Consider the following 8739-nt stretch of genomic DNA (forward strand, 5'->3'; position numbering starts at 1 on the left):
TTTCAAGACATTGGGGGTACACAGTAAGCGCTTAATAAATGTTTGTTGTGAAGAAGATCAGCCTTGACAGTTAGGTGACCAACTGAACAAGGAGCAGAAGAAATGGAGAAGAGTGTTTGTGTTGCACAAGATCAGACGGAATAGAGGATTGTGGGAATGGGAAATGGGGATGAGGAAGCTGCAGGGAGGGCAGTAGAATTCCCAAATATCTGTGCAGAAGGAAATGAGCCTCAGTGGGGTGAGATAAGCTAAGGGTTAGAGCTCAGCCAGGGACGTTTTGGGAGGGAGTCAAGGGAGGTGAGTGCTGAGCAATTTGCTTGGGTCCTGAGAAACTGGGAGAGAAGGTCTCCAGGGTGTAAAAAAAAAGAGTGGGGAAGAGGAAGATGTGGGTTCAGAGGACATCAGACTGCTCTCTCTGGCTCTGCTGCATCTGGGCCTGTATCTTCTCCAGCATCTTCTGCATCTGGCGCAGCTCCTCATCCTTTTCTCTGATACATTTCTCTGTCTATGCCAGGGGCAGCATAGGGAGGGGTATTTCAGTGGCACTCTGGTGGGACAACTTCGACTGGCTCATTCCCGGGCCCCAGGGCAGGCCAGGCTCTGAAGACAATGGGCTTGGTAGTCTTCATAGAGCAGGTCATGGGTCACCTCCTTCAGGACCTGTAAGTGGGTCTATACCAACATACGTCTCAGGTTGAGGAAGTCACAGTGATGAGGATTTTCCACTTCTGCTGCTCCCCAGGGGTAGAGGCAACCCCTCACTGGCCTGGCAGCGCTGTCCCTCACCATGCTACTGGAGCCAATCACAGCAAAGGGGATGCTCACTTTCATCTCAGCATCCTGTTTCTTGAAGTCTTCATCCTCATCGGAATCACAGTCTGGAAACTGGTCAGCTTCTAGTTTCAAAATTCTGTGATTCTCTTCAGCATTCAAAGCTTAAGATCATGGTAACAACCAGAGGGTGGTCCTAGACAGCTTAATTCCTGGAGCTATCATAAGAGAGAACACACAGGGACTCAGCTCAATAGAGTGGAAAGGCCTCTGGAGTCAGAGGACCTGAGTTCAAATCCTGCATCTGATGCTTATTGCATGTGTGACTTTGGGTGAGTCATTGAAACTCTCTGGGTTTCACTTTGTTTATGAGTAAAGTAAATATTTTGAACTGACTAGCCTCTGAATCCTCTTTTAGGTCTAGATCTGTGGTCCCAGAAGGAAGTAAGACGCAGGCAGAGGTGGTGTAATTTCAAAGATGCATGGAAAACCCCCAAATTACTTCCCAAACTTTCTAGGTCTGAAATAAAAATAACAGAGGTCAAGGCCTTTGTATTTTACAATTAGGAACATGGCTTGCACTCTTGGAGAGAAAAATAGTGACTAAAATGTATACCAAGGTGAAAATAGATGACCAAAAATGTTTTCCTAAAAGGTTTTGAAGGGGAAGGGGATGGGAAATGATAAAGAGACCAGAAATTGACAAGAGAAGGTGGTGTTCACTAACAACAACATTTTAAAGACTACTTTGAAAGGCTTAAGGGCTTGGATTAATACCATTACTGAATGGGATTCCAGAGCACTGATAATGGAACATGCTGATAGCCAAGTGGTGGACTCAGGTGAAGAATGGGAGATGCAGCTTTGGACATGGCTAAGGCAGAAATTGGTTTTTTTTGACTATGAGTATTTGTTACATGGGTGCAGTTTTTTAAATTTTTTTTCTTTAATCTTTATTAATTTTGGTTGAGGAGGTGGAAGAGAGAGAAAAAATGCTTGCCAATTAAAAAAAAATGTATTAAATAGAAGGAGATGGTGAGCAGAAGTGGGGGGGTGAGCAAAAAGAAGAAAGAATAGACAGGGGAAGTGTGTGCTGCCCCAGACTAGCTCCACTCGGCCATTTTGCAAAAGGGCAGCTCTTCAGAAACTGATTCAGCTTCTGCCAAGTCCTTAGCATTGGTTTAGACCAGCTTCCCCAAGGCTTCTGCCAACCACAGTGGATCTTTTGATCCAGTCTTTGAAATCACAGTGACCTTAGTTACAAAACAAGAGAAGGAGCTATGCAAGTCTAAATCACACTATGTGTCAGGCAGCTAGGAAGGGCAATTAAGGGTGAAGGAAGGTTTATAATGCAATAGTTGTTGTTTTTCAGTCATTTCAGTGATGTCCAACTCCTTGTGACCCCATTTGAGGTATTCTTGGCAAAGAAGCTGCAGTAGATAGCCATTTTCCTCTTCAGCTCATTTTACAGATAAGGAAACTGAGGCCAACAGGATTAAGTGACTTGCTCAAGGTCACATAGCTAGGAAGTGGCTGAGGTCAGATCAGTCTTCCTGACTCCATGCCCAGCACTCTATCCACTGCACCCAATGCAATATTTAAATATTAAGAAATGATCCCCATGAAATGCCAACCGTTTATTTTCTTTGATGCAATGGTATTGAGGTTTATCAGCTAGGATACATCTTCTGAAACATGCAACAAAGTCAGAAGATTCACGGGGCTGCAAGCCAGCTCTGTGGTTCTGGCTTTGGTTATTTTCTTAGAAAAGAAAATGTATGCACACAGGTCATTTATAGTGAGCAATGCTGGGGAAAAAAAGTGAGGTATCCCAAAGTGCTAGGATTACTTTCAGGTTACCCTGGAAAGTGATAATAGAGCAAAAGTTAAATTGTATTCATCTTTTGTTTGACACCATCAAGGAACACTTCCTCTCATTGTGGTGTTGGTCTCTAAGAGAACGAATGGTTCTGCAAACTGTCTCATTCATTGCAGTCACAGTTGATGATGAAGTGATCATCAAATTTAGATGAAGATGTCTATTAATACTTTTTGGCAGTGAAATATATAATGTATTTTATTATTATAAAATAATAATATTTTATCATATAATATGTTGTATGTGAAATTAATAATTAAACAATAATAATAATCAATCACACTTATATGTCACTTTCAAATTTACAAAATGTTTTCCTCACAACAATCCAGCGATGAAGGTGATATTAGTACTATTATCTTCCTTTCATATATAAGGAAACTGAGGCTTAGAGAATCACATAGAATATTCCATAGGAATCACATTGTCTACTTGAACATTTTATAGATAAGGAAGCTGGGACCAGAAGGAGGAAGTGACCTACCAAAGTGACCTAGATTTTAAATAGCAGAGTCACAATTCCAACCCAGGTCACCTTAGTCCAAACCCTGTGCCCTTCCTCTATACCACACTGGCTGCCAACTTTAATTAAAATTAGCCAATTCTTTGAAAGTATTTGAAAGGAAAAAAGGAAATTCAGAGTGATCCAGAAGATGCTTCACTTCAGTTAACTAGGCTTTATCTTGTTTCCATAGCATATGTGAGTAGAATAATTATTAACCTGTGGCTTAGTCCCATTGTAGATTGTCATTGATATACCCAATTGTCCTGCCACCCAAGGGGTCCTCCAGACTCTTCACATCCCAAGATCTATTATCTCTTTTTCTACCCCTTCTTCAACCCTTCCAAATGATTCCTTGTGGACCTCTTCTTTAAAATTAAGGTTTTTTTGGTTACATTTCTATATTAGGAAGGCAGAATTTATGATTTCAAAGAGAATCTCATATGTGCCTAAAAGGTCTGGAACCACAGGATATAACGAATTCTCTAGGCAGAAGGCAGGAGAACTAAAGCATGTATTTACACTCCACAGTAACAAGCCCACAAACCAGCATCCCCATTTTGATATTTTCATCAAAAGCTTCCAGGCCCAATAAGTCTGCCTTACAAGGGTAACCAGGAGGCCACAGAGAAGTGAGATAGTATAAGGCAAAATCGTATACATGATTCCCCTCTACGGTAAGATTACCCACTAGCCTCCAGTCAGCTCTGCCACCGGCAGCTCAGCTTTGGCTGTAGGCGTCTCTGGCTCCAACCGGAAAAGGAAGAGAGGATCTTCAAGCTGTCCTCTCCCCTCTTATAGAATTTTTGACATCATCAAGCGCCGCCTGAACGACCAGGGCCGATTGGTTCTTGACTTGGCCCCTCCCCTTAGCGTAGACCAGGTTAACACACCTCCCCTCAGCCAGCCCCATGACTATACACAGTCACACAGGAAGTTCTCTGATTCCTGGCATGGTCGCTGGGCTTCCTGCCCTGGAAGAGCAAGCCCCAGTGTCCAGGGAAGCTCAATGAGGTAAGCTGAGTCATTCAAAGAAAACAAAGTCCATTCTGGCTACAATTTCAAGTTCTGAACTGTCTCACTTGCTCTCTCTCCACCCCACCCTAGAAAAGGCTACCCACACGCATACACACATGTGTGTATATATACACATATATGTATGTATATAAATATGTGCACACACATACATTTATATGTAAAACTATACTATGTATACTTCTATTAATCAGTTCTTTCTCTGGAGATGGACAGCATCTTCTTTCATAGGTTTTTTGTGCTTGATTTGAGTATTTATAATATTCAGAATAATTTAGTTATTCACAGTATATTTCGAATGATATTGCTATAATTTATGCAACTTTCTCTTGGTTCCATGCATTTCACTCTTTGTTATTTCATGCATGTCTTTCCATGTTTTTTTTTTCAAAAATCAGCCTACACGTCATTTCTTACAACACAGTAGTGTTCCATCACAATCATATACCACAACTTGTTTAGCCATTGCCCCATTGATGGGCGTCCTCACAATTCCCATTTCTTTTCTACCACAAAGAGAGCTGCTATAAATATTATAGAACATATAGGTTCTTTTCCTCTTTCCCTAATCACCTTGATAAACAGATGTAATAATGCTATTGCTGGGTCAAAGGGTATATACATACTCTTGTGCATAATTCCAGATTACTCTCCAAAATGATTGGACCAGTTCACAGTTCTACCAAAAATGAATTAGTGTCCCAATTTTTCTGCATTCCTGCCCCCCCAACATTTGTCATTTTCCACTTCTATCACTTTAGCCAATCTGATAAGTGTGAGATGATGTCTCAAAGGCGTTTTAATTTGCGTTTCTCTAATTAAGAATGATTTGGAGGATTTTTTCATGTGACTATGTACAGTTTTGATTTCTTCATCAAAAAACTACCTATTCATATCCTTTCACCATTTATCAATTGCAGAATGACTCATTCTTATAAACTTGGAAAAGTTCTCTATGTATTTGAAATATGAGACCTTTACCTGAGAAACTGTCTATAATTTTCTGCTTTCCTTCTTATCTTGGCTACATTGATTTTATTTATACATAACCATTTAATTTAATGTAATCAAAATTATCCATTTTACATATCACAGTGCTCTCTATCTCTTATTCATTCATAAATTCTTCTCCTATCCATAAGCCTGATAGGCAATATGTTCCATGTTATTCTAACTTAGGATATTTCCCTTTATATCTAAGTCATGCATCCATTTTGACCTTATCTTGATAAATGGTATAAGACATGTCTGTGCCCAATTTCTGCCAGGCTGCTTTGCGGTTTTGAAAAAAAATCCTACAAATCAGGGCTTACTTTATTGTTTTATATAGGCTTTAAAATGTAAATAATGAAGATTAAACTTAAGAGTGTGTGGTAAAATAAATTTTTTGAAAGCCCGTTTATTAAACATTAGCCAGTATTATTTTATATTACTGTAGGGTTCCAATAGGGGAAAAGCCCCCAAATGCAGTAATAAATGAAGTGCCATAAAAACTTCAACTGTATGAAAGGTGGAAGCCAGAACATGATGACCTGTTTACAAATCATAACTTAGACACTGAGTCAAGATATCAGGATGACAGCCTCCCAATTACAACCCTGCTAAATACATTATACTGTGCTTTAGGAGCAAGTAATAAATATTACATATAGCAATGGAAGACTTGCAGAAAAACAGAAAAAAGCCCCTTCAGTTTCTGGACTCAGCCAGAGTTCTTAAGTATAGGGCTTGAATATGACAGTTTGGTTCTATTTCTGTGACAAAGAATACACAACAAAATGAAATTATGGTCTTTTGCCCTTCTGAGTGAAGAAACAGGGATATTGCTGTCAGAAAATAATGATCATTTTCCTTCAGGAGATGCCAAGCAAAGACCTTAAGCCTTTCATGAGATTGTTCTACAGTAGAATTCCTTGATAGAATTAGGTCTATGTGATAAATGGCTGTTTACCTGCAGCATTAGGGATAGTTCAAACTTCTCTTATTTTGAATGAATGAAATAGTATTCGCAAAGTGCTTACTACGTGGTAGGCCCTATGCTAAGTGTTAAGGATATAAATACAAGAATTATCTCATGAAAGAATGGATTTCAAGGTATTTCTTCGGCATCCACTGAAGTAAAATAATCAATATTTTCTGATATCCTTCAAAGAGCTTGTGTTTTTTTTAATTTATTTTTTTTTTATTTTTAGTTTACAACACTTAGTTCCACAGGTTTTGGAGTTCCAAATTTTCTCCACCTTCATCTACTCCCCCGTCCCAACTCAACACAGCATGTCATCCAATGTAGGTTCCACATTTACCTTCACATTGAACTTATTTATATAATAGTCCACTTGTAAAAAAGAATTATAACCAAATGGAATGAATTGTGAGAGAGGAGAAACGAAACCAAAAAAAGGAGGAAAAAAATAGAGCAAATAGTTTGCCTCACTCTGTATTCACACTCCATAATTCTTTCTCTGGATGTGCATAGCTTTTTCCATCATGAGTCTTTTGGGGCTGTCTTTGAACCTTGTATTGATGAGAGGAGTCAAGTCTATCAAACTTACTCCTTATAAATACCATGTGTCTGTAACCATGTACAATGATCTCCTGGTTCTGCTCCCCTCACTCAACATCAGATCATATAAGTCTTTCCAGGTTGTAATGAAGTCCATATCTTCCCTATTTCTTATAGCATGATAGTATTCCATTACATCCATAAACCACAATTTGTTTAGCCTTTCCCCAATTGATAGGCATCTTCTTGATTTTCAATGCTTTGCCATCACAAAGAGAACTGCTATAAATATTTTTAAATGTATTTGTTTAATTTATTTAATATAACTAGTTTTCAGCATTGATTTTCACAAGAGTTTGAATTATGAATTTTCTCCCCATTTCTACCCTCCCACTCACTCCAAGATGGCATATATTCTGGTTGCCCCATTCCCCAGTCACCCTCCCTTCTGTCACCCCACTCCCTTCCCATCCTCTTTTCCCTTACTTTCTTGTAGGGCAAGATAAATTTCTATGCCCCATTGCCTGTGTATCTTATTTCCTAGTTGAATGGAAAAAAAATTTTTTGAACATCTGTTTTTAAAACTTTGAGTTCCAAGTTCTCTCCCCTCTTCCCTCCACATTCACCCTCCCTAAGAAGGCAAGCAATTCAACATAGGCCACATGAGTATCATTATGTAAAACCCTTCCACAATACTCATCTTGTGAAAGACTGATTGTATTTTGCTCCTTCCTGTCCTATTCCCCTTTATTCAAATTTCTCCCTTGACCCTGTCCCTTTTCGAAAGTGTTTCTTTTTAAATACCTCCTCCCCCTATCTGCCCTCCCTTCTATCATCCCCCTTTTAAATCTTCTTCCTCCTTCTTTCCTGTGGGGTAAGATACCCAACTGAGTGTGTATAGTATTCCCTCCTCAGGTCAAATCCAATGAGAGCAAGATTCACTAATTTCCCCTCACCTACCCCCCCTTCCCTTCCTACAGAACTGCTTTTTCTTGCCACTTTTATGGGAGATAATTTACCTGATTCTATCTCTCCCTTTCTCCCTCTCTCAATGTATTCCTCTCTCATCCCTTAATTTGATTTTATTTTTTAGATATCATCCCTTCATATTCAACTCACCCTGTGCCCTCTGTTCATATATATATATATATATATATATATATATATATATATATATATATATATATATATATATATATATGTATATATGTATATATGTGTATATATATATACACACACACATATATATACATATATATACACACACATACATATATACATACACACACATACACATAAACACACACGCGCGCACACACACACACACACACATATATATATATATATATATATATATATATATATATATATATGCATATTCCCTTCAGCTACCCTAATATTGAGGTCTCATGAATCATACATATCATCTTTCTATGTAGGAATGTAAACAAAACAGTTCAACTTTAGTAAGTCCCTTATGATTTCTCTTCCTTGTTTACCTTTCCATGCTTCTCTTGATTCTTGTGTTTGAAAGTCAAATTTTCTATTCAGCTCTGGTCTTTTCACTGAGAAAGCCTGAAAGTCCTCTATTTTATTGAAAATCCATATTTTGCCTTGGAAGATGATGCTCAGTTTTGCTGGGTAGGTGATTCTTGGTTTTAATCCTACCTCCATTGACCTCCGGAATATCGTATTCCAAGCCCTTAGATCCCTTAACGTAGAAGCTGCTAGATCCTGTGTTATCCTGATTGTGTTTCTACAATACTCAAATTGTTTCTTTCTGGCTGCTTGCAGTATTTTGTCCTTGATCTGGGTGCTCTGGAATTTGGCAACAATATTTCTAGGAGTTTTCTTTTGGGGATCTTTTTCAGGAGGCTATTGGTGGATTCTTTCAATTTCTATTTTACCCTCTGGCTCTCTCTAGAATATCAGGGCAGTTCTCCTTGATAATTTCTTGAAAGATGATATCTAGGCTCTTTTTTTGAGCATGGCTTTCAAGTAGTCCAATATTTTTTACATTATCTCTCCTGGATCTACTTTCCAGGTCAG

General features: G+C 38.6%; 1 pseudogene; it reads right to left on the reverse strand.

Moving 5' to 3' along the window:
• Window positions 1-391: 391 nt before the first annotated feature.
• Window positions 392-935, reverse strand: LOC118833287 (annotated as a pseudogene).
• Window positions 936-8739: the final 7804 nt, after the last annotated feature.

Source organism: Trichosurus vulpecula, unplaced genomic scaffold (assembly GCF_011100635.1).
Source record: "Trichosurus vulpecula isolate mTriVul1 unplaced genomic scaffold, mTriVul1.pri scaffold_130_arrow_ctg1, whole genome shotgun sequence".
In the NCBI taxonomy this organism is placed as follows: domain Eukaryota; kingdom Metazoa; phylum Chordata; class Mammalia; order Diprotodontia; family Phalangeridae; genus Trichosurus; species Trichosurus vulpecula.